General features: G+C 40.1%; 1 protein-coding gene across 1 annotated transcript in view; it reads left to right on the top strand.

The window, feature by feature from the left end:
- LRP1 (LDL receptor protein 1) overlaps window positions 1-14,148 on the top strand; it is a 38,347-nt gene that overhangs the window by 2,654 nt on the left and 21,545 nt on the right. The gene's annotated exons all lie outside the window — the stretch shown is intronic.

Raw genomic sequence — 14,148 nt, 5'->3', positions numbered from 1 at the left:
GCGCTGTCAAATGACACGGCGAGTTCTTGAGTTGCAGCTCTGTGAGGGGATCACCACTAATTTGAATCGTTTTTGACTCAAGCGGATGACACGCTTTATGTTGCGCACTGCTATTTTTGCTTGCGTGAGGCAGCTGTTGGTGATAAACTTACTAACAATTAGATCATCAGCGAGATGATTTTTTTCTGCTCATGCTCATGAAGGCAACGCGTTATACTATTTCACCGTCGGATACAATGTCGGTTGGTGCTGGGTGGGTAAAGTGCAAAGATAGTCAATGCCTCATTGCGGTTTCGAACCCTCCTTTGGATGAATTTCTGATCTTGATTATTTGTTTTTGCAGCGTGAGGCTCCCCAGGGGCTATGTAAACGTTTTAGATTTTTCAAGCGAATAGTGTGTTGAGAGAAGGGATAAGCATGCCAAAATTTTACGATGATCTGGCGTAGCGCAGATTCAAGTGATGACGGTACTTCCGTTTAAGTGTTGTATGAGAAGGCCTAAATATGCAAACTATCGATTTGGTAACTTGATATTATATTTAGCAAAAGTTTGATTGCTTTGCCGAATCTTCTATTTCACACGCAATTTAACAATCTCACAATCAGTGTAAAACTGTTCATCTCGTTGAACTTCCCATTTCAAGGCGAGCAAAATCACCACAGAGCAAAATCTAGTGGTTGCGGAGATTAATTTTCAACTGTTATTATTATTAATTGTTCATAATACATAATAGTACAAAGTCTGTATTATATTTATTTATTAAACCTTTACTTTGACTGTTTAAACCTTCAATTTTTTCCTTGAATGCTTGAATGAGGGTAATTTAGTGATGACAACCGATCAAAAATATCCTTTCTATAAATTTTTAAGATGTCATCAAATAGAAAAAAAATCTCTGGATGGAATGAGGCTAATTTTCTAAAATTATATGACCAGTATACTAAAATATAATTCAAAAATTAAATTAAAGTAAGGGAGATAAATTAGCAAATTATCTGTCTCTCTCGCTTTCATTAAATTTTTTAAATATACTTCAATATACTAGCTATATCTTGGAACAAATTCTAATTCCATCTAGATTTTCCCTATTTGATATCTTTTTAAAATTATGTAACCTGTCTAGTCTTTCATAATTTCCTTTGTGGGTAAAATTGGTATTTTCACATCATTTCAACATTCGTGTGCTGAGTCAATATTATTTGGCAAAATTACTTGAAGGGTTGACGCATGACTATGCTATTGCATGCTACAACGGAGATTATCAGGTTTGGCGGCACTTCAGCCGGAGCGGAATATTGCATTGATTGCGCGCCGCGAGCAGCATCCCGAATAAGGAGCCCAGCGTGTAGACCCGTCTGACCACCGCCACCCAGCGGCGCAGAGCAACCAAACGTGACTGACTGCTGCTGTTTGCACTTTGCCTCACAATTCACAATCCCCTGTTGGTTCCGTCGCTTGCTGGGTGTTATCTTTTCTTTTTCAAGACAAAAAACATTGCGTGCGCTGATCGTTCTCATCCCTGCAGAATCTGATCGGCGCGCTTAGGTGTCGGGAATGACTTTTCTTGTGCCGCATTGTTTTCCGCCCTTAATCACACACACATGCACGGCGGTGCGGGTGTCTGCGGAAGAAAAGTTTTTTATGACTCTGGCCGGTGCTATCGCGAAAGTTATTAGCGCCGTGGTACGAAACGTGACGCTTTATATTGCGGACAAAAGATTACTCTGGAGCGAAAGAAGCTGGAAAGAACGTCGGCAGATAAATGCTGGGTGTACATTTCTCTCAAGAATTATTGCTCTCTTGCCGAAAGAATGGAACATTTTTCATTCAAACCGTTACAGTCTGGTGCATTAAATGTTTGGCCCTGTAATGAAATATATATTATGTGACTACTGTGCTGCAAAATATGAAGATGGAAATTCGATATGGATAATAACTTAAGTACCTTAACTACTGAGACTACTGAAAAGGAAAGTTTTACGAGTGGTCAATAATTGCCTGTGAGATTGTACGCGAGGATAACCACGAGGAAAATAATTAAAATTCCTCGCACGTTAATCGTGATTACCTGGTGACTCGTTTTCATATTATATATTCATTTTGAATGAAAAGACTCGATCAATGATATCCATTTTATTGCTTTCAACGAAACTAAAAATATATCCCAACCTGTCGGACTGAATTTTTCTTACTCAATTCAGTTCACCGATTAAATCAAATGTCCAGCTACTGCCATCAGACAGAAAAGCCATATCACTTTGCTAAACTCTGACCGCAGCAGAGTATGGGCTGAAGCAAAAAAGGTATCTCGTGCTGTTGGAGCTGAGCTGATGTTCATAGGAAAGCTTGTAGGAGGGAAAAAAGTCGGGTATTAGACCGCCTCGGACGTCGTAATACTTGATTTTTCACTTGCGAGCAGCGCAACAGCAGAGAATAGAAGTGTCGATTTCGCGCCGACCTTGAAGGACTCTCCGAAATTGATCATTTTAGTTCTCATTGCGCCCGCCAACTGGTTTCCTACGAACTCGCTCACCTGTTTGCTCTGCAGAGTGAAATGGCTCGAGTCATTTCCGCGAGAACGAATTTATCAGCGAAAAAGCACAACGCCACTTTTGTCGGTGCACGTCTTCGCGGTCGGGCGGGGGCGGATTCTTCCCTCGTTTATTTACTCAGAAAAAGAGATACATCGCGCAGGCATGTGGAATTTATTATTAGATCGAGGCGCCTACTGTTACTGGAAATGAGGGGAACGCCAGGACAGCAGACCAGCTACACCCTCGTTAAAAAAGAGGGCAACGAACTTAAATCAATTTCTAAATCTCATCAAAGCAAAGAACTATTCATTTTTTTCACTGATTATAAAATATAATACTTTTATTGGTAGACTTCATTGTCAGCTTACCATGAAATTAGTAAGCAAGAATCATTTACGTTATTTCTATGAGATATATACCAAATTTTGTCTAAACTGGCATAGGGAACGAGAGCATTTGACAGATTTTTGTTTGCATTAGTTTAAAGGGTGTTTGATCTCTATACCGTTATCTCTGATCGTTGGAGCGGGAATATAATAAAGTTAACAGCGCCCCTATAATTTCCCCTTTGATGAAGTGTTCACTTAAACATCCTCAAGTACCGTGAACATATTATCTGACGTTAGTTGTCCGCCTTGGCTTATTTATCCTACCGTCTGATTATGTCTCCCTTTTTGGATAGTTTTTAATTCTTCCATTTGTATAACTAGTTCTATTTGAAAGATCCCCCAGAACTAAAAAACCAATCAAAGGTAAGGTTCACTAACACAAACACACAATTGTGGCGTTGTCACTGCGAAATGCGTGGTCGAGAAATGCCATAACCAGATCATTTGTTGAAAAGATCAGCGGACATTTTCATTGTGCATATTTTCTGCTTGCCGCAGTAATGGTTTTCCAATGATGTGCACGTGACATGTCACAAACAGGGATCGCTTCGTTGAAGCTGCGTACCATTAACGCTAACCTAAAAATCAATTTTCTCTTGCGTCTCTTGATTTTGCCTTTTCGTTTGTTGGTTTGCCCTTGTCATTGATTATTATGGTTGTTATACATTCACGAAGGCACGCTCTCGTACAGAGAATAGAGCGCATTTTTCTACGCCAGCTACCTTTCTCTGCCCATAAAAATAAACGAGTGGTGTGTGCCTAGGGCCTCCTCTATCTGTCTATAGTGCGCACTCTTGGCCCTGTAGGAGATTTTACGGCGCACTATTTGCGCCACTCGCTCCCGTGCTGTAAAATTTAAGCGGCTTTAACTGAAATAAAATGGTGTATATATATAATTTAAAACAAGTCTCTCGTCAGGAGCTTGCTTGCTTGCTTGGTCCACCCGTCTACAATGGTGATTCGGCAGCTCAACTCAAATTTAATTTAAACGGCAACCAGAGATGCATTTACTATACCTCTCGACTCTATTAGTCTGTGTCTGTTGGCTCGATAAATCGACTTGGATAAGAGAAAAATGTCCCGGAGAATTGCGTCAGAGGTTGCCTCGCGGCTATGTCCTCTTGACCTCTGAAATTTACGCCTCAAATGGTACAAATTCAATCCAATTATTCTGGGTCATTCGTACAATGTAAGAGCATCCTAATTAAATTACGATTTTGATCAAAATATCGTCAGGTATGTGCTTTTGAGATAGTTTGTTATTTTATTATGTAATATAACGTAAAAAAATTTCATCACTTATGTTTACAGTAGAGCCTCTGTTACCTAAGAACCCTCAATAATGTATTGTTTTTGTTTAAGAACTGTGCATGCGGCTGTTATCGTATACTTGCCGAGTTTTAAAGATTTAAAGACCAATTTCCAAATATAATCTAATCGCTTTCAGGAAGTCGATAGTTATCAAAAGTCTTCCCATCACAATCGTTGGAGCTTAAGTAATGCCGCATAGATAACATAGCCTATTCCAGATTCGCATCAAATAATTATGTGCCAAATTCGAAATCTCGATAGATAATATTCTGTTATAGCTTGAAAAAATAGTATCTAATCGCTTCCAATTCAAGCTTTATCATTTAATCATTTGCAACCAAGATTAGTCGAAGTGATAAAAACCGGGAACGCTGTAAAGCTTTTTTTGCACAATACTAATTTAGCTTGTAATTAAAGATATTAAAGAGCTGGGAGCGCAACGCTAATTATTGCGGGGGTGCCAGCTCAAATATAAACAAACAACGCTCTACGCTTACTGCCTAATTGTTGTATCCACCTCAAAAATGCTCCGTGGACAAACTTGTTTCGTCTCTAGTTGTATACATAGGAGTGCGGAAAGTATAACTCCTCGAATCCGAAATTTGGGTACAATTTATTTTATGAGTTGCCTCTTTGGGTGTAACAAGCATGAGATAAAATTGGCTCTCCTCCAACTACTCTTTGAAGTGCGTGTGATGTATCTTCTTACAGAGCTTCAAGGGCCAAACGCCAAGAAAATTAGCGCAATCTAATGTTCTTGTTTAGTCCTTTTCTTATTGGCATTCATTCTTTGACTTAAAAGTTTTGTTTTAAAAAAGGAATTTCAAGAGGGATCCACGAAGTTGCATTCCAAAAGGATCAAACAACAATGTCTCACATGCACATTTTAGTATAAAATCTAGTTCAAAAGAATCTTCCGCTCTCTGCATGCTCTCTCTGTGTCTCTGTACGCCCAGAAGTATCCCAGTTTCTTTGAAAGTTTAAAAGCTGGTTTTGTAGTTTGGAGTAATTGTAAAGCATCAAGATAAATAAAAGGTATATTATAATCACTTACAAAACTACAAAAAATGTGAGCTTACTCAATCAAATATTTCAAATTGCCTTATTTGATATCGTATCGGTCCATGTGAAGCTTGATGCTTTTTATAGCACCGTTTTATGAGCTACGGTGAACACCGCTACAGAAAAAACTGTTTCCTTGTTGGTAGTTTTCTTCTGAAAGTCGTCACTCGTCACATCCCTTTGTAGAGAATGGATCAAATACAATTTAGCCAATTTCGTTCGACCAATCGAGCAACGGCAGAAATAATGAAATTTGGAAAAGCGTCCCGAGAGAGCGTAGAAAATCGGCGTTCTGTGCCCAAGAGCTCGATAGCGAGCGAGTTCAATCTTTTGCAAGCCGAACAAGCGCAGACTGGACCGTCCGACACAATTAATATGAAACGCTGCAGAGCCTAGTGACAGTAATGAGCAGCGGCCCTTTCATTTTGCTCTCTTTGATGCTGCAAGTAAGTGCATGATGCACATGCACGACAAAAATGCCTTCCGACAGACTAGTCGCGGAGCAGGTCGATACTGAATTCCCCTGTATGTGGGCGAAAACGCTGCCACACACATTTCCTGGCGCGTGTGTCTCTCACGCGTTTCAACTCTTGATGACTTTTTTGCTCTTTCAAATGGAAAAGTCGCTAAATCCGCCTGTGAATAGCGAGATTTCCGTGCTGTAGCTCAAAGCTAATGGCTGGAGAGATGAGAAATGTGCAAGATTATGTTCACTCTTGCTGGTTCCCCGTAATATCCAAATTCATAAGAATTTTTAGTTCGTTTCAAGCATTGGTAATATGTATGCGTGTACTGTACTGAAGGAATTCAAAATCGTAAGTTGTATATATATTGTATATACACATATATGTATATTGTTTTAAAGATATTTTTTCTGCTGATACTGTTTATTAATTGTTAGTTAATTTCAACAATCAGTTAAGTGATATTAATGTGTTTGTATTTTGCTGTTAATTGTAATAACATTTGGACATGAACTGAACAGGAAAACATTTCTATGTTTGAACATAGAACTTCCACCCCGAGAAACCTGTCATTCTCACTTGAATGACTGGAAATTTTAGAGGTATGAAGAGGATAATGGTTTCCTCAGATGTGTCAGCTCATTTGCATATTTCCTTCGTGGTCCTAGCTGCTCATTTTCATATTTTTTTACCGTGCAAATCCCTTTTTGTGGATGCTCACCCGTGTGATACACTGATTCTGCTCTACCCAAGGGCTACCATTTGCTGAAGAACTCCACCAGTAACCTTTGTGGTCAACATTTCTATATCCCATACCCTCACCGAATAATTTTGAACTATTTAACGATTTTCTGCATGGCAATCGTAGAGAATATGGTACTTGATTTTAGTGTTATTGAGGGGGAAAATCACAAAAACACCTATCAAATGAAACTTTTTATTGGGCAATGTTCTTAAATTCTTTGCTTGCAACCTAATTTCGTAACTGTTCATACTCTTACTGTTAGAGGTGAACTATAGTTTTTTCAGGGGTTTTTAATTGGTGTATATAACTAAACAAATTATATATACGTGTCTCCTTCAGATATTTTTAGTTTTTACAGCATTTCGGACTTTAAGTGACTTGCAAAATAGGGTTTCTCTCTTTCACAAAACTTTCTTAAGTTTCTTTGAGTTCAGAACTTACATCGATTTCTAAAAAGTTTTGCCATTACCTCAACAGGCTATTAGCTCGACTTGACTTGCTGTATAGCATTCGTCAAAAAGTGCGAAATCGCTAGCGCCTAAAGCAAGTTCCTAAACCGCTGTCGGAGTCGGACTAACTTGTTCGCATAATGTGGTAAATCGCCGGTGCGCGCGCTGTCAGTTTGTAAAGCGCAAAGTTAGAGAAGCTGTTGAGTTTTGTCGGCAAACTCGTCGGCACCTTCGTGGTGCTGCGTGGAAAATGGAATGAGGGCTCTATAAGGGTGCGTTGCGTGTTTGCTAGGCGTGAGAGGGCACGAGTTAAGCCCCGTGCGGTCAAACAAAAGGGTGCTGCGGAAAACTGAAATTCAACGTGATTTCACTAGCTGACCAAGAGCCAACTCAATTAAAATTCGCTGAATCGGTGGCAAGCAGGCTGCCGCAAACCCAATTACCCGCGAGCACCCCCTTTGTTTTCTGTTATAATAAAAGCGCTGACTCTCAGTCAGGCAGCAGCTCTGCGTGTAATAAATCGTTTTGGCTGGACGACTGTGTTTCTAAAGTATGAAATTCACATGGTGTTTTATTTTACTGGAAAAGCGGTAAATATGTAAACCTGTACCCTCTCTGAACTTTTACAATTTATTTCTTTCGTTTTGAATTATGTTACACTTCCTGGAAATTTATATATGATTAGTTGGCAATATTTAGGATCATAATTTCTGACTTAATCTGGTGCAATGAGACAGGATGAGTTTAAATTGTCCAAATTACTGTATATCGGCCCGGAGTTTTTTGTATCACGTCATTACATTATCATCTGATGATTGCACTCTGCCGGGCAGGATGTAATGGTGTGGCAATTAAATACTTGATATGAAATGCAAAAGCTGGAGCCATTTGCCAACTATAAATAAGGCAATAATGAGTCGAGTCTGGACTCTTGGTTTATTTTTAATATCCCTCGCATGACTCACACTTCAATAGTACCAAACCGCTCGTGCTCCATTCATGCGTTGCAATCAAGGCGCATTATTAAAGCAGTCGGTCATGAGAACCAGATGTGGGCTACAGACGCAACATAAAAAGTAAAACTATCTCGCAGTTGCAAATCAAAAAATCGGTAAAATTCATCTCGTGAAAGCGGCCGTTGATTCACGCTGATTGTGAGATTAAGGGGGCACAGAAGCATATTTTATGAAGCAAGGGCGATAATTGAAATTGGCGGTGCAACTTGCGAAAACGGCGTCGCTGATGAGATCTTGAACTCAAGGGCTCTTTTTATCGCCTTGCGATCTTGATGTCTCGCTTTGCCACACACCAAGCATCCTTTATGGCCTGACTAAATTCTTGCCCAGGGCGAGGAAGCCATCATCACGCGGATCGGGTTAAATTCTTCAGCCATGCGTCCTTTGAAATTAGCTTTAAGTGGATGTACTGTTCAGTTTTTGTAGCACTCAAGTTCAATGTTAACTAAGTTGTTCGTTCCACAATTCAAGCCACTTTATATGCTGGAATTTTCTGCATTGTCAAATGAATCCGTTCGAAGAAGGCCATACATTAATGCGTAAATGGAGACAAAATTACTGGACGACCTATATTCTCTTTTCTTCTGCTCTAAAGAAAAGAAGGGACCACCTTCATGCGATTATGACTTTAATTTGCATTTTAAATTTGTCGTTGGGCAATTTGCTGATATTAAATGTATTAGATTTGAGACAGGTTGTAACCAGACTTAATGCGTCAAGCAATTTTTTGAAGTTGCTCTTGCGGCTGTTTCAATCTCACGGTCAGTGAGTATGCCAAAAAACTTCATTAAAAAAATTTAAGAACTAGTATTACAATTTGCCGATACGAATACTTTAAATCATTTAGCCCAAATTGGCATCTCTCACTCATCGTAGCTCACACTGGATGCCGAGGGTTCAAATTCGTACGTCAAAATGAAACAGAGGTATTAGTGGAACGATACTTTTCAATTGTCACAATTAACATTTCATTAACAAACGCGCCAAACGAGCTGCCGCGGAGCACCAGGGCTGCTGTAAATGACAACTGGCAATGATGACGATTCAGTGTGTTAGTGCATCCCAACTGGGACGCATCAAAATTCACGACTGTTTGTGCATATTGGAGAATTGGCGAGCTAGGCGAATGAAATGTGAGTTTGGCTGTATTATTGGAGTGGTCTGGAGCTTTGCCGGGTCAAAAGCCAGCGCGACCGACCGCAGCAGATATATCTAGGGCCGAAGAGCAGCACTCGACGTTATGAACCGGAGAACAATCTCTGGCCACCGTCAAGGGTCACATCTGCCTTGCCCCGGCCTTTCAATTCGAGAATGCCTAATGAGATGAATAATTTAAGAAGAAGAAGAAGCAGCAGTCTGAGAGTCGGTCGTGCCGCACGCCAGCCTGACGTTTCGGAGCAAAAAAGGCGGCTTACGAGAGGGTTGTGGTTTTTATGAAGTGCGTCTGTTTTGCTCGAGTGGTGGCGAAAACCCTCACTCAAATTTCACGGCGAGTGGATCGCACTTCGTTAAATTGGAGTTTTCTGCCAGAAAGTCGGGGAGTAGTTGAGTTGCTCTCAAATATTCCCGACTTCATTCACGTAATGACCTTTATAATTGGCTAATTTGTAAACAATATCAAACCGTCTTAAATATAAAAAGTTTTTAATGGAAACTACGAATTAATTTAACTCTCTGCACCAATCGATTAAGGATGGACGATATTTGTTTTCCTGCGTGTGCAGTTTTAAGGTGTTCTTTTTTTGACCATGGCACAGGCATGCGCTTATGACCAGATGATATTATATACTTTTCCCAATATTTCAAATATTAAATTCAACCGACTCAATAAGAGCTCAGAATAACCTTAAAACAGGAAAAGCTATGGCGTTTTTACATTTCTGTCACTTACGTGCCCGCCCACACATCCTGCGTTTTCTCAAGCACGAAATTGCATCGAGTGCAGGCAACGAAAAGTGTTTTGTGTGTTTGAAAATTGAATCTCAACGACGTCGACGACAAAGAGCATTCGCGAAACAAAGGACCGACAACAAAGCTCTGTTGTCGGTGGTCTTAAAAGCTGCGTGCATACGCAAACACAAAACGCAATTATTCCCCTTTGCAGTGTACGTGCGCGCATATATGCAAATACGCCTGCTCGACGCACAAGTTTGCCGCGTAAAGTGCCAAGAAGCCATTTAATTTGCGCTGCACAAATTAAATGTCACAGCCACTGAAATATTAACGGTGTGAGAAGCAACAGACGCTGCGGTGGCGTTGCCTCTATTACGTCAAATGAAGACAGATGCAGCAACTCTTTGCCGCCACCGCACTGAAACTTTGATAAATTTGCAAGTCTGTAAGACTTCAGACTCCGGCTTATAAATTTCTTCTCATGAACATACGTCATTCATCGTGAAGGCTCAAAAATGTAGCAAATGAAATCTTCGGTAATTAAACGGTTAAAGGCAGTTCAGCGTTACTTGAAACTAAATGAGCCTATGAGCACCATTGCTGTTTGTATTCTAACTGATTATGGGGCCAATGTAACATTTTTTCTCGTGCGTTACAAGAAAAGTAAGAGATTTGATCAAACTGGAAAGCCAAGAAAGAAATCTCCCTAAACTCATCTCTTTCGAAATGGGCGACCCCCTGATAGCGAACGACTCTCATAAACTCCGTGTCCCATTAGCATCGCGAACGAATAACATGGGCCCACGGGCCTCATTCAAAAAAGACCAACTCGTGTTACTGGGGTCTTTCATTGAAACGCTAGGCATTATTCGCACGCATGCTGGAAAGGTGCAAAGCAGCAAGTAGGGAGTCTGAACGCTTTCGCAATCCTCCCAAATCCGAATGAACTCGTCTTTGCAATGGAAGAGAGTCAAATGTAGGCACATATAAGCCTACATTCTTGGATTCTCTCATTGCAACGTGCAAGCAAAGCATGTATACTCAACAATGCGAGCCAATGGCACGGTTAAATTAAATTATAAGCATTGAGTAGCGTTCTTGTTCCTAAATTTGAAGAGATGGGTTTCGTGTTAAATCAATATAACGGCGGGACGGCAGATGAAGCAGCCATTGCTCTCGTCATTAACAAGGAAACCCCAATTGAGAAAGTTGTCTAAAAGATAGAATCCGATATAGAGAGACGGTTCTAATCAGAGTTATCACGCAGGAAAGGGAGGTCAGCATAGCGAGACCTCAGTGCGTTTAACAAGATTAGCGAGCAGATCGTGCATGCGAACAGTTGAATTAATTCATTCAATATTAACAACCAGACCGTCGGCAGGCGACTCCCTTGACGGTCGAGATGGAGACGCATGCATTAGGGTAATTAGCCAATGACACGCGCAACCTTGCGTCACTCAGTGTTGCTGCCGGTAATTTAACCATCTCGTCTGGCGTGCTTGCCATTGGATGCGGGAGCTGAATAATAATGATAAGCAAGAAATCAGACCAACAGCGTTTTGTTTCCTCATCTGCAGAGGGGCCTGCTTCGTGAGAATAAAAACGCGCGGAAAAAAAGGGTGCCGCAAATTAATGGTGCGTCGAGGGTGCTGCACGGCGGGAATAGGGAGCGAGACGCCGGAGGTGTTGTCGAACCGACAGCAATCCATAACTCGCCGAAAAGGCGACGGAGAGAGTTGCTGGAATACAAAGCTACTGTGTTGACGTTCTCGCATGACAAACGTGTGAGCAAGCGAAGAAACTGAAAAGTCGACGCCGTCTGATCGATTTTGCAATGCCATCCACTCAATATTCCCGGCCTTTTCGTGTAAACTTTTGTCATTTTTATTGGACTTGCTGTGTTGTTAAAAATAACTTTTCTATTACGGCAGACGATTGATGTCTGTATTATTTGATCGAATACTATGTTATTCCCTTTGACAAAACAAAGACTTATACATGAAAGCTGTGTTTAGCTGCCTTAAATTGACGTAGATTATACTTTTCAGGCTTTGTAATATCCATTAACGTAAATTATTTTTACATTCGAAGTTGTATTAATTATGGAATTAGTGGGGCAACTTATTCGCAAACTTTCGAATCGGTAGGAACAGTTGAATTAGACTGAAGTTGAAAATTTTCGTGGTGGAGCTGAATAAATGTAATGATTATTTTCATTTGAATTGAAATTAACAAGAAAATTGCGGCAAAACTGTTGAGACATATCCTTTTTCCCACAGTCAAATGCCAGTTTGCTCTACAACTTCCTTCCGCGTCACAGAAATGTCATTCAAAATCAACCCCTCGCAGCGTGTCAGAGGCGCGTGATTTTCCGCCGTGAAAATTCAATTACGTCTCGTTTGCCACTTTTTGTGCGGGCAAATCGCGTCAAGCCTCTCATCAATCAAATATTTAAGCAAACAGCCAGAGCAAACGGGGCAGCAGTTTCTTTCAACGGCAACGTACCCTCCCTCTTGAGCGAAGGCAGTGCCAAAAGTGCCGATTAATCATTGCGACGACGCCAATTAAAATTCGGCGGTGCTAGGCAGTAAAATATGCAAAAATAAAACTCGAGACGCGGAAACGCTGACGATGAAAACTCGAGAGGCTGTGTCGGATATTACGGGTAGTAGCATCGATTAGGAGTCAAAAATATCAAAAGCACAAAAAAATCGTTTGGACCATATTCGGTGACCTGAAAAAGTTACTAATTGAATATAATATTTAGTTATAAAATACCTCAAGTTTTATGACAAGTTTTATTATGACACCTTGTTAATAATGAAAAAATAAACTTGTTAAATGATAAAAACTAGTTCCCTGTCGAAAGTTTGAATTTTTCCTTTGTTCCTGACTTCAGCGTATTCATTAGAGCATGGTTTCTGGCCAAACCATGCAACACTTTTATTTTGTATAGTCTATCGATCTTAAAAGTAAAATGGCGAGAAAACATTGCAGCATATAACATTCATGAATATTTGTCAAGTCGTCTTCAGCTAGCGTTCTATGCTTTTTACATTGATATATTTTGTTTTAAGTCTTTGATCTACTGACTTTGATCTCTGACTCTTCGTTTGATTCATACTAATTTTTAATGCATTATTAAAAATTTGTTTGTAATGCTTCCATTATCATACTAATTAAATATTAAGCCTTTTGGGTCATAAAAAGACAAAAAGCTGATGTACATTGAGACACTCTAAAAGATCTATAGATTAGAAGTCTTTTCATATTTAAAACTTCAAATTGAGCACATTACCGTTTGTTACTGAATGTGAATTGTTTATATCATATGGCTTCCTTAATTGTTCGTTGCGAATTTCGGAGGCTTATGCTCTTCATTAATATCGACTTAACCCGACGATCAACAAATTTGGGGTAATGAGCAGACGTTCGGTGAAAAATGGAAGACCTGCCAATTACCGAAAATAAAGATATAGCCCTCGAGTTCAGCACTTGCGCTCCACCACCCAAGAGCTTTTTTGGCCTGTTCTGCTCTATACTCTCTCGTGAAAGGCAATCGAAAAACTCGTAAATCCACGTCGCATTAAAGCGTCGTTCACAGTCCAGTTGGAAAGACATTGCGAAATGCGTAGGGCTCAATACCCATCCACGAGCAACATACACCAACACACACCGAAATGCTGATTAATCTCGAAATAAAGCAGCGCGCCGGTCGATAAATCGCAACTTTTTTCCAAGCTGCTCATCCAGACGTCTCACCGCTAAAAAAATAAAAGCGACTGCAGCAACCACTCGAATGGAAGATATGGGGGGGAAATGAATTATAAAACAAACCATGTATCGAATGCAGCGCGTGTTTTCTCATTCAGTACTCACAATGAGTCTAGATCCCTCTCAATGAGTGTTTTGCCTTGAGCTAAATCTCTCCAGTAATTATTATATGCATTATAAAATTAGGCAAAACAGTAGTTACTTAAGCTCAAAACAGCGCGTCTTTCCCGGATACAGGTGCAAAAATTTCCGAATGTTTTCGCACCACAATAAATATTAATTTGAAATAATTTTCAATGTTGATAATCTCTGTCAATGGAATGGTAGATGCAGAATCCAGCACAAAAACTTATGCCAAGGCGCCATAAACTCTCAGTCAACATTAATCATGTCCAAAATATGATACCTTGCTTAAGCACAGAGTCCACAAACAAGCCCAGCCCACTATTCTTTAAACCTTTTTGTAGATAAAGTCATAAAGTAATCTTTACACCATTGTCTAAACTTGAT

The sequence above is a fragment of the Cloeon dipterum genome, chromosome 3 (genome assembly GCF_949628265.1).
Source record: "Cloeon dipterum chromosome 3, ieCloDipt1.1, whole genome shotgun sequence".
Taxonomy (NCBI): domain Eukaryota; kingdom Metazoa; phylum Arthropoda; class Insecta; order Ephemeroptera; family Baetidae; genus Cloeon; species Cloeon dipterum.
Note: the sequence above shows the minus strand (reverse complement) of the source record. Positions and strands in the feature narration are given on the sequence as shown.